The following is a 23,396-nucleotide window of genomic DNA, read 5'->3' on the forward strand; positions in this document are numbered from 1 at the left end:
AATTTCTATAACAATTATTACGTTATTCATCGTATTAGGCTTGGAATGAAAGCACATGCAAATAATTCTTCTAAAATATAATATTGCATAATGTCTATAAGAATTACAGCATTATTAATGATATTATGATAGATATAAGAGCAAACGCAATTAATTCTTCGCAAAATAAATATCGCATAAGTTCTACCAGAATTACCACATTATTAATCATATTATGCTGGAAACGAAAGCACACGTAAATCATTCTTCCGAAATTAAATATAGCATAACATCTATGATAATTAACACATTATTAATCTTATTACGATGGAAATGAAAGGACATGCAAATAATTCGTCCAAAATCAAATATCGGATTCTTACGTAGGAATTACCATATTGTAAATTATATTATGCCGGAAATAATGGTACACGTAATTAATTCTTCCAAAATTAAATATCGGATTCTTACATAGGAATTTTATTATCATATTGTAAATTATATTACGCCGGAAATAATGGTACACGTAATTATTTCTTCCGAAATTAAATATCGGATTCTTGCATAGGAATTACCGTATTGTAGATTATATTATGCCGGAAAAAATGGTACACGTAATTATTTTTCCGAAATTAAATATCGCACATGTATTGCTGCATAAGAATTATGACATTATTAATCATATAACGTGAATAGGGGAGCACTCGCAACTAATTCATATGAAATTAACTGTCTCATAATTTTTACAACAATTACCACATCAATTTAATAATCATATAACGTTAAAAGAAGAGCACCCTCAAATAATTCTTCCAATATTAAGTATGGCATATGTTCTATAAGAATTATCACATTATTAATCATATTTTGCTAGAAACAGAAGATCATGCAAATAATTCTTCCGAAATTATATATGGCATAATTGCTGTAAAAATTATGGCATTATTCGTCGTATTATGTTGGAAATAAAACCTAGGCAAATAGGCCTATGTATTCCAAAATTGAATACCGGTATGGCATAAATTCAATAAGAATTATCACATTTATAATCATATTATGCTGGAAATAAAAGCACACCCTAATAATTCTTCCGAAATTAAATATGGCATAATTAATGTAAGGATTATCACATTATTCGTCGTATTATGCTGGAAATAAAACACAAGCTTGTTTGTCTTCCGAAATTAAATACCGGTATGGCATAAGTTCAATAACAATTACCACATTAATAATCATATTAAGCTGGAAATAAAAGCACACTCAAATAATTCTTCCGAAATTATATATTTGATAATATCTGTAAGAATTAGACCTAGTACGTTATTCATCATATTATGCTTGAAGTGATAGCCCACGCAAATAATTCTTCTACAATAAATTATTGTATAATGTCTATAAGTATTACAACATTATTAATGATATTATGGTAGATATAAAAGCAAATGCAAATGATTTTCCCAAAATTAAATATCTCGTAAGTTCTGTAAGAGTTACAGCATTATTAGTCATATTATACTCGAAATGAAACCACACACAAATAATTTTCCCGAAATTAAATATCGTGTATGTTTTACAAGAATTACTACATTATTAATCATATTATGCCGGAAACAAAAATGCAACCAAAGAATATGCATAGAATAAAACCGTATTATTTAATGCGAATTAAGCTTCTAACATTAGTCATATGAAATGAAATGGATATAACTTACCTTTCTGATGAAACGTTTCGACGTTCACCTTATGTTAGGCTGCTATTTGAAGAGACTTGCCATGAATTTTTTGAAGTAACCGGAGACTTCATTAAAAACCACAGTGTAGGAAGTGCTTCTATGTTTTTGTTCCTTGTTACACTGAAAATCGAAATAATGTGATACGGTTAGAATGAAAATAAAATACACTACACAATCCATTCGAAATAAAATATCGAACAAATTTCTATAAGAATTGCCACGTTATTAATTATAATAAAATTGCTGAAAATAAGAGAACAGGCAAATAATACGCAGAAAATTATTTAATTCGGTTTACACTTTTAGTGTAAGATATATAAAATAAAAGAATACAATTCTCCTTTCTGATGAAACTTTTCGATGATAAGTTTAAGTTATGCTGCAAACTGAGTATTCATGTCGTTCTTGAAGTAAGAGGAGTTTTCATTACAAATCACATTGTAGGAAGAGTTTCTACGTTATTGGCCCTTACCATATTGATAATTGAAGTGCTTTAAAATGCTTACACTGAAAATAAATTTGTAGGCTACTAAATACTTCTTCCCCAATTAGGATTGGAATGAAAAATGAGGTTTAAAAAGAGCGCGTTGGCAACTATGGTTATTTGCGCTCTTAACTATTACTCCTAAGAACATAAAACCAAAACAATAAAGTAAGTTAAAATCCGATTACGAATTTAAGAATTGCACAAGTTCTATAAGAATTGGCACGTTATTAATGATATATCGCTGGAAATAAATAATTTAATGCGTATTATTCTTATTTTATTAGATATATACAATAAACAAGAAAGAACTTGCCTTCCTGATGAAACGTTTCCATATCATTATATGTAAGGTTGGAGACTAGAGATTCATATTATGTATTTGTTTCTTGAAGTGACGAGAGGCTTCATTACAAATCATGTTGTAGAATTAGTTCGTACATTTTTGTTACTTACTGTACTAAATATTGAAGTATTTTGAAGTACGTAATCTGAAAAAAAAATATTGTACACAGAATCCTTCCGAATTTAGGTAATACATCAGTTTCATAAGAATTGCCATATTATTAAACATATTATGCTAGAAATAAAAGTAAACCGATATTACAAACATAGAAAAAGAACTTTATAATTTAGTAAGAATTAAGCTTCTATTTGGATACGTAAAATGAAAAAGGAAAAAAGGAACTTGCCTTTGTGATGAAGCGTTTCCATATTATGTTATGCTGCAGATTGAGGAATCCTGCCATGCCTTTCATGAAGTAAAGCAGGGCTCCGTTACAAAATCACATTGTAGGAAAATTTTCTAAATTATTGTCGCTTACTGTGCAGAAAATAAATAGAAGTATTTTAAAAAATTGACACTGAAAATATATTTGTACTAAGTACTCTTTCCGAAATTAAATATCGCATTACTTTTTTAAGAATTGTCACATTATTAGTCGCATTACGCTGTAAGCAATTAATGTGCGCGTAAAATGTCAAACTTTATAATTTAACGGGAATCAAACTTCTAATATAATAATAATAATAATAATAATAATAATAATAATAATAATAATAATAATAATAATAATAATAATAATAATATATTATTATATATTATATATATTTATTATTATTATTAATATTATTATTATTATTATTAACTTAAAAGAGACAGAACTGATCTACCTGATGAAACATTTTCATGATCATTGTATGTAACGCTGCAGACTGAAGATCCATACCATGTCGCTCTTAAAGTAGGCCTAACGCGAGACTTCATGACAATCATATAGTAGGAATAATCTCTGCATTTTTGTTCCCTGCTGTACTGATTTCCTATGTTATTGTCACTTACGGTTGTGAAAATTGAAGTATTTTTTAATGCTTACACTGGAAATAAATTTGTAGTAAATAATTTTTCTGAAATTAAAATATGTCATAATTTCTATAAGAATTGCCATGTTATTAATCATACTCTGCTGAAAAGAAAAGTACTCTCAAATAATATGCATAGAATAAAACCTTATAATATATAATACGATTTAAGCTTCTAATCTTAGATGTGTAAAATGAAAAAAGATAGAACTGACCGTTTTGATGAAACATTTCCATGATCTCCAAATGTTATGCTGCAGAATGAGGATTCATGCCATGTCCATCTTATAGTAAATGGAGGCTTCACTGCAAATGATATTGTAGGAAGAGTTTCTACGTAATTATCCCATACTGTATTGAAAATTGAAATGTACTTTGAAATGCTTACACTGGAAGAGAAATTGTACTAAACATTCCTCCCGAATTTAAGTATCGCACAAAATCTGTAAGGATTGCCACGTTATTAATCTTGTTGTGCTGGAAAAAGGACACTAAATCAATATGCATACAAAAAGCAACTTATAATTTAATATGAATTAAACTTGTAATATTGGATTTAAAATTAAATAGACACAACAGGCCTTTCTGATGAAACGTTTCGAAGATGACTGTCTTGGCTGCAAACTGACATAGAGAATTAAAACCATCCTCCTCCTTGAAATAACCGGACGCTTCATTACAAACCATATTGTAGGAAGACTTTCTACGTTATTGTCCCTTATCAATTTTACCTAATGCTTTAATTTAAGACAATATTATTTACAAACATAGTAAACTGTCTGACACAAAATAAAATTTAATTTTAAATTAAACAATTGAGTAAGGGACAAACTAGAAATTAGCAACAAAACTAAAGGATGCGAAAAGCAGTCTACAGCTCTACACGAAATAAAATATTTCTTCCAGTGATTTAGATTCTTTAAAAGTCCCCATAAAACTTATAGCTTTCCCTCGTTGAATGGCAATACTAATTCTGTATTATTATGGTCATTATATTGGTATGCCGTAGACTGATGAGTCATGACTTCCTCCTTCTTGAAGTAAATGGAGGCTTCATTACAAATCACATTGTAGGAATAGTTTGTACATTTTTGTCATTTATTGTACTGAAAGTGAAAGTAGTTAGAAATATTAACACAAAAATTAAATTTGTACTGAATTCTGCTTCGGAAATTAAATATCGCATAAGTTCTATAAGAATTGCCACATTATATGTGGTACTGAAAATTAAAGCATTTTGAAATTCTTACACTGAACATAAATTTGTACTATTGAAAACTCTTTCCGAATTTAAACGTGTCATAATTTATATAAGAATTGCAACATTATTAATTATATTATGCTTAAAATAAAGGTACACTCAGGCATATACATAAAATAGTATCTTACAATTCAATTATAATTAAACTTGTAATAGTAGATATAAAAATAAGGTAGATAGAACTGACCTTTCTGATGAAACGTTTCCATGATATTTCTGTGTTAAGACTGCAGACTGAGGATTCAAACCATATTCCCCTTGAAGTAACCGGAGGTTTCACTGAAAAACACAATTTAGGAAGAGGTTGCACATTATTGTTCCTTGCTGTTTTGAAAATTAAAGCATTTTCAAATATTTAAACTGAAGATATATTTCTACTTTGTATAATCTTTCGAATTTAAGTATCACAAAGGTTCTATTTAGTATTGCCACGTTATTAATCATACAATCCTAATGCTGGAAACGAAAGTACTCGCTAATATTATGCATAGAATAAAGCCTTATAACTTCATACGAATTAAACTAATAATCTTAGATATGCTACATAAAATGAAAAGGATAGAACTGTTGTTTATAATGAAACGTTTCCATGGTAACCATATGATAGGCTGCAGATTGGGTATTCTTGCCATGTCTTTCTTGAAGTAACCAAAGGCTTTATTATAAAATATGATATTGTATGAAGAGTTTCTACAGTTTTAACAGATTTTTATTTTTTATCTGTATTTTTTTTATAAATTTTCATTATGTGAAATATTATCTACTGCAAACTTTAGTTTCTTGTAAACAAATTTCTTGTAAGACATTTTTAATGTCATTTTAAATGTTACTGTTTAACATTCTTTGTCTTTGGCTACCTCACCAAGTTGAGGAAGATTGATAAATTTATATCCATACCGTATTCAATATTGAAGTATAGCGTTATGGTTATACTGAAAATAAATTTGTACTATATATTCCTTCCGAAATTAAATATCGCATAAGTTCTATAAAAATTGTCACGTCATTAACCATATTATACTGTATACCCAGACAATATTCAGAGAATAAAACCTTAAAATCCAATGCGCATTAAGTTTCTAATCGCAGGTATATAAAATAAAAAGATGCAACCGGCCTTTCGGTTGAATCGTTTCCAAGATCATTATATTCAGTTATGCCGTAGACTGTGGAGTCATGTCTTTCTCCTTCTTGAAATAAATGGAGACTTCATTACAAATCACATTGTAGGAACAGTTTGTACATTTTTGTCATTTATTTTACTGAAAGTCAAAGTACTTAGAAATATTAACACAAAAATTTAAAAAATTTTTACCGAGTTCTCCTTCCGAAATTAAATATCGCAATAGTTCTATAAGAATTGCCACATTAATTTTGATATTACGCTAGAAGCAAATGTAATTACTCGCAAATAATATGCATAGAATAAAACCTTATAATTTCATACGAATAATATTTGAACTTAGATATATAAAATGAAAAAGATAGAACTGACCTTTCTGATGAAACGTTTCCATGATCACTATATGTTATGCAACAGACTGAAAATTCATGTCATGTCCTTCTTGAAGTAAATGGAGGCTTCAATATACATCACATTGTAGGAAGAGTTTCTATTAGCCTTTACTATATTGAAAATTAAAGTACTTTGAAATTCTTACACTGAAAATAAATTTGTACTAAATACTTTTTGCCGATCTGAAGTCTGATTAGTGTCGCCGATGTATGCAATGGAGGGGGAAAGGTACTGGCCACTCCACCCCATTATCCCCTGGCCTAGTTGCCTTATACGTGGTGCCTTCTTCGTATCACTTCTGATGTCTTGAGGCAATTGAATAAACAACTCCTCCTCCTTTCGAATTTAGGCATCGCACAATTTCTGTAAGAATTACCAAGTTATTAATCATATTATACTGAAAATAAAAGAACAGGCAAATAACATTAGAGAATAAAACCTTACAATTTAAAGCGAATTAAAATTCAAATATTACATATACACAATAAAAAAGATAAAACTAGGTTTTCTGATGAAATATTTCCATGGTCCATGTATGTTACTCTGCAGACTGTAGATTCATACCATGTCTGTCTTGAAGTAACTCGAGGCTTCATTACAAATCACCTTGTAGGAGTAGTTTGCACATTTTCGTCACTTAATATACTGAAACTTGAAATAATTTGAAATGTTACTCTAAAAATTAATTTGCACTAAATAATCCTTCAAAAATTAAATATTGCATAAGTTCTATAAGAATTTCAAAGACATTCTATAAGAATTGCCAAAATTATTAATCATACTATGATCGAAACTAATGTAAGATATCGATAAAGGTAGCCTATTGTGTCCCATGAATTGCAAAGGCCTCCTTAAATAAGGAAATGCTCTACTTGCCTAACGTGGTGAGCTAGTTCACGTTAGACGTGATATTTAAGTCTAAGAACCTGAATTTCTTTAACAATGATTATCTCACTGCCTTTCACAACTTCCTGTCCATGCACAAATGTCTCTCGAGTAATTTCCACTTTCTTCTGTCTCTTGCCTCTCTGACCATTGTTGACCTACCTGTTCTTTGAAGAAGTCTGTCCATCTGCGCCGAGGTCTGCCTTCAAGTCTCCTTCCTATACGGGGGTCCCACATGGTAGCTCGGTATGTCCATCTGTCGCCTGGTAGCCTGGACGCGTGTCCACCCCATTTACATTTGGATGTAATGGCTGCATGTGTGATGTCCTGTGTATCTGCTAGTTGGTACAGTGTCGCATTTGGGATTTTCTCCTTCAGTGATACGCCCATTATTTTGGGCATCATTTTCCTTTGACACGTTTGTAGTTTGGTCCTGTGTTTCCCTGTTAGCGACCTGTTTGGCACCCATAAAGTAATACAGGATAAACACAGGCGAAACAAATGTACACGTATGTAATAAGCATTGAATAAAATCTTATAATTTATTACGAATTAAGTTTCTAATATCAGATATGAAAAATGAAAAAATAGGACTTGCCTTTGTAATGAAGCGTTTCCATAATCACTATATGTTATGATGTAGATTGAGGAATGCTGCAATGCCTTTCTTGAAGTAAAGCGGGGCCTCGTTACATGTCACATTGTAGCAAGATTTTCTAAATCGCTTACTGTACAGAAAATAAAACTATTTTGAAATATTTACACTGCAAATAAATTTGTACTAAATACTCCTTCAGAAATTACATATCACATGAGTTTTTTAAAGAAATGCCACATTATTAATCATATTAGGCTGGAACAAAATGTACACGTAAATAATATGCATGGAATGAAACATTATTACTTAACGCGATTAAACTTGTAATATTAAATACACAACATCAAAATGATAGAACTAGTCTACCGTATGAAATGTTTTCATGGTCTCTATATATTATGGCTGCAGATTGAAGATTCATGCCATGTCTTTCTTGAAGTAACGCGAGGCTTCATTACAATCAAATTGTATGAAGAAATTTTCCATTATTTTCCCATACTCTACTGATTTTCTGTATTATTGTCACTCACTATACTGAAAATTGAAGTATTTTGTAATGCTTACACTGGAAATATATCTCAGTAAATAGCTACTTTTTCCGAAATTAAATATCGCGTAAGTTCTATAAGAATTGCCATATTATTAATCATATTATGCTGGAAACAAAAGTACACACAAATAATAATAGGATAAAACCTTATAATTTAATACATTTTAAGTTTATAATCTTAGATACATGTATATAAGATGAAAAAGATAGAACCGACCTTGCTGGTGAAACATTTCCGTGATCTGTATGTTATGTTATGCTGCATGCTGTATTATCTTTCTTGTAGTAAAGGGATGCTTCATTACAAATCATAACGTCTGAAGAGTTTCTGTATGTACTTTGAAATGTTTACACTGAAAAAAAAATTGTACTAAATATTACTCCTGAATTTAAGTAAGTACAAGTTCTGTGAGAATTGCGAAGTTATTAATCATATTATGCTGAAAATAAGAGTACAGCAAATTATATGGACAGAAGAAAGTCGCCGGAAATAAAAGCACACCTAAATTATTCTTCCGAAATTAAATATTGCATAAGTTCTACAAAAATTACCACAATAATAATCATATTACGCCGGAAGTAGAAGCACACGTAAATAATTCATCCGAAATTAAATAATGCATAAGTTCTACAAAAATTACCACATTAATAATCATATTACCCCGGAAATAAAAGCACACTTAAAGAATCATATTACCCCGGAAATGAAAGCACACTTAAATAATCATATTACCCCGGAAATAAAAGCATACTTAAATAATCATATTACGCCGGAAATAATAGCACACGTTAACAATTATTCCCAAATTAAATACTGCATAAGTTGTACAAAAGTTCCACGTTAATAATCATATTACGCCTGAAATAAAAGCACACGTAAATAATTCTTCCGAAATTAAATATTGCATAAGTTCTACAAAAATTACAACATTAATAATCATATTAGGCCGGAAAAAAGCATACGTAAATAATTCTTCCGAAATTAAACATTGCATAAGTTCGACAAAAATTACCACAGTAATAATCATATTACGCCTGAAATAAAAGCGCACGTAAATAATTCTTCCGAAATTAAATATTGCATAAGTTCTACAAAAATGACCACATTAATAATCACATTACGCCTGAAATAAAAGCACACGTAAATAATTCTTCCGAACTATTTTTGCTTATAACTTTAGACTCAGTCATTTCCGAACCATGGTTCCTTATCTCAAATTGATACATGTGCCCTTCGCCATCAACCCTGAAAGTTTGTAGCACCACTTCGGAAACAACCTGTATATTTGCAACAAATAATCCTTCCGCATTTAGGTATAGCATGAGTTCTATAAGAATTGCCATATTATTAACCATATTATGCTGGAAACAAAAGGACACGCATGTAATAAACATAGGAAAAAATTTAATAATTTGTACGAATTAAACTTCTAATCTTAGATATGTAAAATAAAAAATACATACATACAGTGTATATAACTTGCCTTTCTGATGAATTGTTTCCATAAAGGTGTATGTTATGCTGCATATTGAGAAATCCTACCATGCCTTTCTTGAAGTAAAGCGGGGCCTCGTTACAAATCACATTGTAGAAAGATTTTCAAAATTACTGTCGCATACTGTACAGAAAATAAATGAAAATGTTTTCAAATAATAATAATAATAATAATAATAATAATAATAATAATAATAATAATAATAATAATAATGGTTTACTTAATCTGACAGAGTTAAGGCCATTTGGCCTTCTCTAACACTCAACCAGGAGTAAAACTGCGATACCAAAAGACTACAAATTTTCAAAGTAAAGTAGGTACACTACAATTTTACATACAAAACTGAAGTAGATGATCATAATATAATGTAAACAAATCAGTGGAAATCAGACATAGGCCTATAACATATAGAAAGAAAGGAAAATGCATAATAAAATGTGAACAGTAGGTCAAAATAAGTGAGACATATAAAGTATAAACATATAAGACAATAATAATACTAATAATAATAATAATAATAATAATAATAATAATAATAATAATAATAATATTAATAATAATAATATTAATAATAATAATATCAATTGTAATAATGATAAAGTAATGACAATAAAAATATATTTGCACTAAGTACTCTTTCTAAAATTAAATATTTCATGACGTTTTAAAAAATTGCCATATTATTAGTCGTATTACGCTGGAAGCAAATGTACACGCAAAATTTAAAACTTTATAATTTAACGAGAATTAAACTTCTAATATTAGATATATAATTTAAAAGAGAGAGAAATAATCTAGTTCATGATCACTGTATGTAACGCTGCAGACTGAAGATTCATGCCATGTAATCCTTAAAGTAACGTGAGGCTTCATTATAATCTTATTGTAGGAATACAGGGTTGTTTCCGTTCTCTGATAACGAATTTGAATGTAATGTGCGTCAGGAATCACATCGACAGCTGAATTGCTGCGAGAGGTTGCAGACTAGTAGTGAGTGATTTTATAATCAGAGTGCACGGAGTATCACAGTAGCAATGCCCAAGAAAATCGAGCCTTTTTGTGAGGGGTACATAACAACCCTTTCCGATGCCAAGTGCAGTTACGTGAAAATCATAGGAACCTGCAAGAAAGGTATCTTGTGTGTACCTAATAAGACTGGCAAAGCTCGAATGGAATTAATTCCAGAGTGGAAAAGCCAGCAAATCTATCCCCCCCCCCCCCGTCACAAGTCTTCGCAACCCACGAGATGATACAAATAAATTCCATTCGAGCTTTACCAACCTTATTAAGTGCACAGAATATGCCTTTCTTAGAAATAACGAAACCTCGTTTATACCAGGTTTCTTTTATTTTCACTTGACTGTACTTAGCATCGGAAAGGGTTGTTATGTACCCCTTTCAAAAAGGCTAGATTTTCTTGGGTATTTCTGCTGTGAGTCGCCGTGCACTCTATGACTATGAATATGCACTCACTACTGGTCTCTCACCTCGCGCCACAGTTCAGTTGTGTCCTGTGATTCCTGACGCACATGATATCATTCAAATTCGTTATCAGAGATCGGAAACAACCCTATGATCCCTCAGTTTTTGTTCCCAACTGTACTCATTTTGTATGTTATTGTCACTTACTGTACTGACAATGGAAGTCTTTTTAAATGCTTACACTGGAAATAAATTTGCAGTAAATACTTTTTCGGATATTAAATATGTCATAAGTTCTATAATATTTGTCATATTATTAATAATATTATGCTGAAAATAAAAATACTCGCAATTTATATCCATACCTTATAATATTTAATATGATTTAAGCTTCTAATCTTAGACGTAGAAAAAAAATAGAACTAACTGTTTTGATGAAACATTTCCATGATGTCCATATGTTATTCTGTAGATTCATGCCATGTCCATTTTGTAGTAAATGAAGGCTTCACTGCAAATCATATTGTAGAAATAGTTTCTACATTATTGTCCCATACTGTATTGAAAATTGAAATGTACTTTGAAATACTTACACTGGAAAAGAAAATGTACTAAACATTCCTCCTGAATTTACGTATCGCACAAAATCTGTAAAAATGGCCACATTATTGATCATATTATGCTGAAAATAAAGGTACACGCAGACAGTATACATAAAATACTGTAGTATCTTACAATTCAATGTTGATTAAACTTCTAATAGTATATATACAAATAAGGTAGATATAACTGACCTTTCTGATGAAACGTTTCCATGATATTTGTGTGTTAGTCTGCAAACTGGGCATTCAAACAATGTTCTCCTTGAAGTAACTGTAGATTTCACTGAAAAACACATTTTAGGAAGAGGTTCTGCATTATTGTTCCTTGCTGTTTTGAAAATTAAAGCATTTTCAAATTTTTAAACTGAAGATATGTTTGTACTTCGTATACTCTTTCCGAATTTAAGTATCGCAAATGTTCTATTTAGTATTGCCACGTTATTAGTCATTATGCTGGAAACAAAAGTACTCGCAAATATAATAGAATAAACCTTCATACTTAATAAAACTTCATACCAATGAAACTAATAATCTTAGAAACATAATATGAAAAGGATATAACTGGCGTTTATGATGAAACGTTTCTATGGTAACCATATGATAGGCTGCAGACTGAGGATTCTTGCCATGCCTTTCTTGAAAGAACCAAAGGCTTTATTAGGAATGATTTTGTAGGAAGGGTTTCTACATAATTGTTCCATAATGTACTGAGTATTAAAGTATAATGCTATAGTTATTCTGAAAATAAATTTGTATTATATAATCCTTCTGAAATTAAATATCGCATAGTTCTATAAGAATTATCGCCTTATTAACCATATTATGCTGTACATTCAAACACTATCCAGAGAATAAAACGTTAAAATTTAATGTGAATTAAGCTTCTTATCTTAGGTATATAAAATAAAAAGGATGCAACCGGCCTTTCGGTTGACACGTTTCCAAGATCATTATATTAAGTTATTTCCGTAGACTGAGGAGTCATGCCTTTCTCCTTTTTGAAGTAAATGGAGGCTTCATTACAAATCACATTATAGGAATAGTTTATACATTTGTGTCATTTGTTGTACTGAAAGTCAAAAATGCTTTGAAATATTAACACAAAAATTAAATTTGTACTGAATTCTGCCTCCGAAATTAAATATAGCATAAGTTCTATAAGAATTGCCACATTATTTGTGATATTACACTGGAAGCAAATGTAATTACGCCCAAGTAATATGCATAGAATAAAACCTTATAATTTTCTACGAATAATAATTCCGACCTTAGATATATAAAATGAAAGAGATAGAACTCACTTTTCTGATGAAACGTTTCCATGATCACTATATATTATGCAACGCACTGAAAATTCAAGCCATGTCCTTCTTGAAGGAAATGGAGGCTTCAATACAAATCACATTGTAAGAAGAGTTTCTATTAGCCTTTACTATATTGAAAATTAAAGTACTTCGAAATTCTTACACTGAAAATAAATTTGTACTAAATACTTTTTTCCGATCTGAAGTCTGACTAGTGTCACCGACGTATGCAATGGAGGAGGAAAGGCACTGGTCACTCCACCCCATTATCCCCTGGCCTAGTTGCCTCATACGTGGTGCCTTTTTCATATCACTTGTGATGTTCAGATAGTTGAATAAACAACAAACAACTCCTTCCGAATTTAGGTATCACACAAGTTCTGTAAGAATTGCCAAGTTATTAATCATATTATGCTGAAAATAAAAGTACAGGCAAATAATATGGACAGAAGAAAATCATAAAAGTTAATGCACATTAAGCTTCTAATTTTAGATATAAATAAAAAGTAAATAAAACTGTCCTTCCTTATGAAACGTTTCCATGATCTCGATGTGTTAGGCCGTAGATTGAGAATTAATGCCGTGTTCTTGAAGTAATAGGAGGCTTCGATACATATCACATATTAGGAAGAGTTCCTATGTTATTGTCGTTTTATTTTGAAATCCTCACACTCGAAAAAAATTGTGCTATATACTTTTTACTACCGTATTTTATGTTTCTCAGCTGTTCTATAAGAATCGCCACGTTACTAATCATGTAGAATTGGAAATAAAAAGGCCTAATTAGCGTAGAATAAAACCTTACAACTTAATGCGAATGAAACTTCTGATATTAGACATATGAAATAATAAAGATAGAACTGGGCTTTCTGAAGAAACGTTACGTAATCACTAGCGGGCGGATTGTAACATAATTTGAGATTTTATTCCTTAGCTGCAAATCATATGCTACCATTGCACAAATGCATTTCAAGTTAACCTATTTTTAAACAGAGGTCAAATTTTTATAGTGCATATTTAAGGGGTTAATGCATATTTCAACTATTAGCGCATATAAACGCATGTATTATTATTTTTATCTCTCTGGTGCTTAAATAATGATAAGATTACGAAAAATCACAGAAATAGATTACAGAAGGTCTCGCGCCACGCCGTGGCGTCCTGGTCTAAGGCATCCTGCGTAAGACTCGCGTTACGGAATGAACGCTGGATGGAGTCCTCATGGGGAAAGAAATTCTCATGAAATTTTGGCCAGTGTATGGGACCGGTGCCCACCCAGCATCTTGATGCACTTGGGGAGCTACGATAGGTAGCAAAATCAGGTTACGAAATCCTGCTATAACTGCTGGTGGATGATCATCCTGCTAATCATACGATACCTCCATTCTGGTTGGAAGATCGTCCTCATCAGCTTCGGCATGTGGACGTGAGGCCAGCAGCTGGTTGGTCGGTCATGGTCCTTCATGGGCTGTCGTGCGTCGGATTTTTCCTCGGATTACTGAAGAAAGACAGACATTGAAAAACATTACGTAGGTTTTATTTATTGCAATTTGACAACATGCAGACGGTGGTACATTGCGATAGCGACCGACCGTCCACAGATCAGTCTTATATCAACGAAAGGAGACAACAGGACGACCAAGAAATGTCATCACAAACGAGAATCATGGACGACTTCTCGAACAGGAATTACTGTCCTCAAAGCGTAGTCTACGACGAACATTGTTGAAACTTGGTTTGAACGATAGATCTGTTCGGCGGATGTTTAAAGAGCTGGGTGGTTTTACATACCGTAGTCAAGTTGCTCGTCGTCTAACAGGAAGGGAATGTATGGGTAAATTATTTTAGATTAGGAGTTACGAAGTCTATAATCACAAATTATTGTTTTATTTATATTATTCATCTATTATTTTCTTGTTCTAAGACTGTGGACGATGGGAGCACTTGTTCAGCAGTCCATGAACTGACTTTATATAGGCCTATGTACCACCAGTTGCAGTTATCCTGTTTGGCCAAAGAAGGACGCATTTGTCTTTCCATTTTGAAGTATTAATTATGTGATGAGTAGGAATTAGTAACGCTTTACGAAGAAATTTTATAGAAGTGATATCTTAGAAATCTGCTATGAACATGAATAAATTTAAATAGCAAGTGGTGTCCTAAATGAGACTAGTGACGGAAAATTACAAAAATATTTTCAGCCTTGCATTCATGCGTCATTCTTTGTTTCACCCGCTCGCCACGATGAGGCACAGGATATGAGCGGGGCCTGAAACAAAAGAAACAAAACAAAACAAAAAAATTGCATTACTGAATACACACAAGTCGTTTGATCTCTATTAATTCCATTTGAGCTCTACCCTCATTTTTCCTTCACTTACATGTATTCTTTCTTCATAAATCAGGATCCTCAGTCTGGTGGCTTCTGAATTCTGCATGTAAAGTTGTAACAGTCATATTAAACGCGAGAAAACGAACAATAGCAACGTGTCTACTGTCCCTGAATTAATAAAAATATCAATTTAAGGTGTGAATTGGATAATTCATTAAATAAAGAAAAATATTATTTCTCATTCGAAAATTTTTTTACAATATCTATACAGTAGTACACTTTATATAAAGCCACCATGGTGATCCAGTCACTAAAGCGTTTGGACTTAATCCTGTAGACCCAGGTTCGATCTCCGGCTGCCCCTGCTGTAAGCCCGCGGTCCAGGTAACAGAGGGTTTTCTCCGGAAGCTTCGGTTCCTCTGTGCCTCTGTGGTATTCCAACAAATCCCTTACAATCTCATGTTAAAGTGGGAGTAGTGAAGTCCAGCCTCCTATGGCACACCATGGACGGCTGATTGTAAGTTGGTTTACACTATATATCCAACTTACTGAAACACTATACATGAAAAGAACACAATTCTTCAGAACTCCTCTACAAAGAGCAATATTTACGCTAAGCTAAATATATATTGAGGACATTTTGAACTATTTTATGCTGAAAAAGTAAGAAGCAAGTACATAAGGAAAAAGTCTTATCGAAAGAAGTTTATTTTAAATATTCACAAGTGTTAAGACATAAACCACTTTATCATTCACTTTGTAGAAAGTGACAATATTTGCTTAAACTGAGCACATTTTACTCTAAAGACCGTTTCAAGAATATCACTTAACTTCACTTCGTCTTGACTTTTTCAAGTCATATCATACAAAATAAAGAATTAGGTATTTCCTCCCCTCTCAATAGGAATGGTTAAGTCACTGTCCTGGATATAATTTGCATACGAAGACCTACGTTCAAAGTGCACTTCTATTAGGTGCTCCCACACAATTCAAGTATTCTGCATATGTCGAGTGATTGATTCTCATTCCGTTTAAAATATTCGTCAAATAAATATGAAGGAAGAACATTACACAAAAGTTTCGAATTTAATTTATTTATTCCTCCGAGCGATAAGATTTTCTATGTTATTGAACTTTGCTGTATTAAAAATTAAAATATTACGCAATAATTGCACCGAACATAAATTTTTTACAAAAAGTACTTCTTGAATTTAAATTTCCCACAAATACGGTAATAATTTCTACATTATTAATCCTATTATGCTCGAAATAAAAGCACACGCAAATAATTCGTCCAAAACTAATATCACAGAAGATCTATAAGAATTACCAAATTATTAATCATATTATGGTGGAAATAAAATCACACGCATATAATTCTTCCGAAATTAAATATCACATACGTTACGTAACAGTGACCACATTATTAATCATATTATGCTGGAAATAAAAGCACACACATAATTCTTCCCGAATTAAATACGTCATACGTTCTATAAATATTACCACATTATTAATCATATCATGCTGGAAACAAAACACACTAAAATAATACTTCCGAAATTAAATATCGCGTATGTCCTATAAGAATTTCAAGAATATTAATCACATAATGCTGGAATTATTAACACAAGCAAGTAATACTTCCGAAATTAAATATGGCATAATTACTGTAAGAATTATCACAATGTTCGTCGTATTATGTTGGAAATACAACACACCCAAGTAAGTCTTCCGAAATTTAATACCGGTGTGGCATAAGTTCAGCAAGAACTATCACATTAATAATCATATTTTGTTGGAAATAAAAGCACACTCAAATAATTCTTCCGGAATTAAATACGTCATAAGTTCTATAAATATTACCACATTATTAATCATATGCTGAAAACAAGACACACGCAAATAATACTTTCGAAATTAAAGTATCGCATCTGTTCTAGAAAGAATTTTAACATTACTAATCATATAATGCTGAAAATAAAACTACACACGCAGGTAACTCTTTTGAAATTAAATATCGCAGATGTTGTATAAGAATTACCACATTATTAATCATATTGTGCAATAAGTAAAGGCACACGCAAATAATTCTTCCGAAATTAAATATCGCATCATTCTATAAGAATTACGTTATTAATCATATCATGCTGCAAACAAAGGCACGCAAATAATTCATCCGAAATTAAATATGGCGTAATTACTGTAACAATTATCACAATATTCGTCGTTTTATGTTGCAAAGAAAACACACGTCTGTAAGTCTTCCGAAATTAAATACCGGTATCGCATAAGTTCAAAAAGAATTACCACTTTAATAATCATATTACGCTGGAAATAAAAGCACACTTATATAATTCTTGCGAAATTATATATGTAATCACTTCTATAGGAATTATTACGTTATTCGTCGTATTAAACTTGAAATGAAAGCACACCAAATAATTCTTCTAAACTAAAATATTGCATAATGTCTTTAAGTATTACAAAATTATTAATTATATTATGGTAGATATAAAAAGCAATCGCAAAATAATTGTTCCCAAAATAGAAACCGCAAAAAATCTAAAAGAATTACCACATTATTAATCATATTATGCTGGAAACAAAAGCACACGTAAATAATAATTCCGAAATTAAATATCACATAACTTCTCTGATAATTAACACATTATTAATTTTATTACGGTGGAAATAAAAGCACACGCAAAAAAATCATCGGAAATTAAAAATGGCATAATTACTGTACTAATTATTACACTATTCGACGTATTAAGTTGGAAATAAAACACAGGTAAGTTCGAAATTCAGTACGGGTAGAGCATAAGTTCAATAAGTATTACAACAGTAATAATCATATAATGCTGGAAATAAAAGTAACACAAAGATTTTATCCGAAATAAAATATGACATAAATTCTGTAAGAATTATCACATTATTATTTATCGTATGTTGTAGGAAATAAAACACACGAAAGTTAGTTTTCCGAAACTAAATACCGGTATGGCATATGTTACATAAGAATTATCACATTAGTAATTAAATTATGCTGGTTATATAAGCAGACCCAAACAATTCTTCAGAAATTAAATATAACATAAATACTGTAAGAATTATCACATTATTCTTCGTATTAATATGCAAATAAATCACATGCAAATAAGTGTACCGAAATTGAATAAAGTTATGGCATAAATTCCATAACAATTACCACATTAACAATCATATTATGCTGGAAATAAAAGGTAACGCAAATAATTCTTCCAAAATTAAAAATGACAAAACTACTGTAAGAAATTTCACATTATAATTTATGGTTTTTTTTGTTGGAAATAAAACACACGAAAGTTAGTCTTCCGGAACCAAATACCGGTATGGCATATGTTCAATAAGAATTATCACAATAATAATTAAATTATGCTGGTTATAAAAGCACACCCAAATAATTCTTCAGAAATTAAATATGGCATAATTACTGCAAGAATTATCACATTATTCTTCATATTAAAGTGGAAATAATTACACGAAAATAAGTGTTCCGAAATTGAATAACGGTATGGCATAATTTCCATAACAATTACCACATTAATATTCATAATATGCTGCAAATAAAAGGTAACGCATATAATTCTTCCAAAAATATATATGACATAATTTGTGTAAGAATTATCACTTCATAATTTATCGTATATTGTAGGATATAAAACACACGGAATTTAGTCTTACGGTACCAAATACCGGAATGGCATACGTTCAATAACAATTATCACATTAATAATTAAATTACGCTGGTTATAAAAGCACACCCAAATAATTCTTCAGAATTAAATATGGCATAATTACTGTAAGAATTATCACATTCTTCGTATTAAAATGGAAGTACATCACACGCAAATAACTCTTTCGTAATTAAAAATCATACAAGTTCTACAAGAATGAGCAGATTATTAATAATATATTTTGATACAAATAGAAGCTCTTGCAAATAGTTCTGCCAATATTAAATATGGCATAATTACTGTATTCGTCGTATTATGTTGGTAGTAAAACACACGCAAGTCAGTCTTCCGAAATTAAATACCTGTATGGAATAATTTCAGTACTAATTACCGCATTAATAATCATATAATGCTCTAAATAAAAGACCACAAAAATAATTCTTCCGAAATTTAATAATGAACAATTACTAAAGAATTACAACATTATTCGTCGTATTATGTTCGAAATGAAACACACACAAGCAAATTTTTCGAAATAAAATACTGGTATCGCAAAAGTTCAATAAGAATTGCCACATTAATATTCATTAATGTTGGAAATAAAAGAACACGCAAATAATTCCTCCGAAATTAACTATGGCTTAATTACAGTAAAAATTATCATAATATTCGTCGTATTATGTTGGAAATAAAACACACCCAAACAAGTCTTCCGAAATTAAATACTGGTATCGCATAAGTTCAATAAGAATTACCACATTAATTATCATATTATGATGTAAATAAAAGCACATGCAAATAAACCGTCCGAAATTAAATATGGCATATTTACTGCAAGATTTATCACATTGTTCGTCGTATTATTTTAGAAATAAAACACACGCTATTTTGTCTTCCGACATTAAATACCTGTATCGCCCAAGTATAACACGAATTACCAACTTAATAATCATATTATGCTAGAAATATCATGTCACTCAAATAATTTTTCCGAAATTAAATACGTCATTATTTCTCTAGATAATTTCACATTATTCATCAAATTATGCTTGAAAAAGCACACGTAAATAATTGTTCCGAAATTAAAATATCGCATGTGTTCTATGAGAATTTCAACAATTTTAATCACACAATGCTGAAAATAGAACTAAACACAGGTAACTCTTTCGAAACTGAAAGTCGCAGATGTTCTATAAAAATTACCACTGTGCTGGTAGTAAAGGCACACGCAAATAATTTTTCCCAAATTATATATCGCATAACTTCAATACAATTTTCACGTTATTAATAATATTATGCTGGAAATATAAGCACAAGCAAATAACTCTTATGAAATTAAAAATCATACAAGTTCTACAAGAATGAGCAGATTATTAATCATATATTTTGCAAGAAGTAGAAGCTCATGCAAATAGTTCTCCCAATATTAAATATGGCATAAATACTCTGTTCGTCGTATTATGTTGGTAATAAAACACACGCAAGCAAGTCTTCCGAAATTAAATACCGGTGTGGAATAAATTCAATACGAATTACCGCATTAATAATCATAAAATGCTCTAAATAAAATACCACGAAAATAAATGTTCCGAAATTGAATATTGCATAATTACTATAAGAATTATAACATTATTCGTCGTATTATGTTCGAAATGAAACACAAACAAGCAAATCTTCCGAAATTAAATATTGATATCGCATAAGTTCAATAAGAATTACTACATTAATATTCATATTATGCTGGAAATAAAAGCACACGGAAATAATTCTTCCGAAATTAAATATAACTTAATTAGTGTAAGAATTATCACACTATTCGTCGTATTATGTTGGAAATGAAACACTCCCAAGCATGTATTCCTAAATTAAATAACGGTATGGCATAAATTCAATAAGAATTATCACATTAATAATAAAATTATGCTAGAAATAATTGCACACGTAAATAATTTTTCCAAAATTAAATATGCCATAATAAAGGTAAAAATTACATCATTATTCGTCGTATTATATTGGAAATAAAACACACGCAAGCAAGTCTTACGAAAATTAATACTGGTGTGGCATAATATCAATAAGAATTATTAAATTAATAATCATATTTTGCTTGAAATAAATGCAGAAGCAAATAATACTTTCCTAATTGAATTTCACATAATTACTGTAAGAATTATCACATTATTGAACATATTAATTCGAAAATAGGCACGCAAGTTAGTGTTCCGAAATTAATTACTGCTGTGGCATAATATCATTAAGAATTACCAAATTAATAATCATATTATGCTGGAAATAAATGCACACCAAAATAATTCTTTCGAAAATCAATTTCACATAATTACTGAAAGAATTATCACATTAATGGACGTATTATTTTGCAAATGAAACACATGCAAATAAGTCTTCCAAATTAAATTCCGGTATCGCATAAGTTCAATAAGAATTACCACATTAATATCCATATTATGCTGCAAATAAAAGCACAGGCACATAACTCTTACGCAAATTATATATGGACTAATTGCTGTAAGAGTTATAATAGTATTCGTCGCATTACGTTGGAGATGAAACACACGCAAGCAAGTCTTCCGAAATTAAATAAGCCATAATTACTGTAAGAATTTTCAAATTATTCGTGGCATTAAATTGTAAATAAAACACACGCAAGTAAGTCTTGCGAAATTAAATACTGGTGAGGCATAATATCAATAAGAATTACGGAATTAATAATCATATTTTGCTTGAAATAAATGCACACGCAAATAATTCATTCGAAATTCAATTTCACTAAATTACTGTAAGAATTATCACATTATTGAACATGTTGCGTCGGAAATAGACACGCAAGTTAGTCTTCCGAAGATAAATAGCTGTTTGGCATAAGTTCAATTAGAATTACCACATTAATTATCATATTATGGGGAAAAAAGCAGCAAAATAAAATAATTTTTCCGAAATTAAATATGGCAAAATTACTGTGTTATCATATCTTTCGTCGTATTAAGTTGGTAATAAGACACATGCAACTATGTCTTCCCAAATTAAATACCGCTATGGCATAAGTTCAATAAGGATTACGCCATTAATATTCATATTTGGCTCTAAATAAAATCACAAGAAAATAATTATTCCGAAATTAAATATTATATAATTTTTGTAAGAGTTCAACTTATTCGTCGTATTATGTTGGAAATAAAACACACGGAATCAAATCATCCGAAATTAATTACCGGTATCAAATGAGATCAATAAGAGTTACCACAAGAATATTCATATTATGATGTAAATAAAAGCACACGGAAAAAAACTTCGGAAATTGAAAATGTCATAATTACTGTACTAATTATCACACTATCCGACATATTAAGTTGGAAATAAAACACACGCAAGTTCAAAATTCAATACGGCTAGGGCATAAGTTGAATAATAATTACCGCATTAATAATCATGTAATCCTCTAAATAATATAGAGAACGAAAATAATTTTCCTAAATTAAATATTGCATAATTACTGTAAGAATTACAACATTATTCGTCGTATTATTTTGGAAATGAAGCAGACGCAAGCAAATCTTCCGAAATTAAATATTGCTTAATTACTATAAGAATTACAGCATTATTTGTCGTTTTATGTTGGAAATGAAACATCTCAAACAAGTTTTCCGAAATTAAATACCGGTTTTGCATAAGTTGAATAAGAATTACCACATTAATTATCATATTATGCTGGAAATAAAAGCACACGCAAATAAATATTCGGAAATTAAATATGGCATAATTACTGTAACAGTTATCATATTATTCGTCGTATTATGTTGGAAGTAAAGCACACGCAATTACGTCTTACGAAATGAAATTCCGTTATAGCATAAGTTCAATATGAATTACCACATTAATAATCATATTATGCTGCAAATAAATGCACACGCAAATAACTCTTACGGAAATTAAATATATCGTGAATACTGTAAGAATTATCACATTGTTCGTCGTATTATGTTAGAAATAAAACACACTCTATTAAGTGTTCCGAAATTAAATACCTGTATCGCACAAGTACAACAAGAAATACCACCTTAATAATCATATTATGCTAGAAATGAAAGCATTCATATAATTTTTCCGGAATTAAATACGTCATTATTTCTGTAAA

The sequence above is a fragment of the Periplaneta americana genome, chromosome 6 (assembly GCF_040183065.1).
Source record: "Periplaneta americana isolate PAMFEO1 chromosome 6, P.americana_PAMFEO1_priV1, whole genome shotgun sequence".
NCBI classification, from domain to species: domain Eukaryota; kingdom Metazoa; phylum Arthropoda; class Insecta; order Blattodea; family Blattidae; genus Periplaneta; species Periplaneta americana.